This window comes from Pediculus humanus, genomic scaffold, assembly GCF_000006295.1.
Source record: "Pediculus humanus corporis 1103172108309 genomic scaffold, whole genome shotgun sequence".
NCBI classification, from domain to species: domain Eukaryota; kingdom Metazoa; phylum Arthropoda; class Insecta; order Psocodea; family Pediculidae; genus Pediculus; species Pediculus humanus.
In genome coordinates this window covers 1,056,534-1,056,859 of record NW_002987878.1, presented here as the reverse complement: position 1 = coordinate 1,056,859, position 326 = coordinate 1,056,534, and positions in this window count along the sequence as shown.

The window sequence follows — 326 nt, the reverse complement described above, 5'->3', positions numbered from 1 at the left end:
TTATTATTTCTCGTGTACCATTTATTTATTTATTTATGTACATAAAAATTCGATTGTTAAATAAATTATCTTTTTCGATTCTTTATTAAAATCGAATCGACGTAAATAAGAGTAAATACGATAACAGAGTAACAATTATTATAATCATAATAATAATAATCGTAATAATTGTTTTCGCCGTCATTATTATTATTGTTAAAAATTTTTATGTTGCAACAACTTTTATTCTATGCATGAATGTATGAAATAATAATAATAATAATAATAATAATAATAATAATAATAATAATAATAATAATAATAATAATAATAATAATAATATTGAT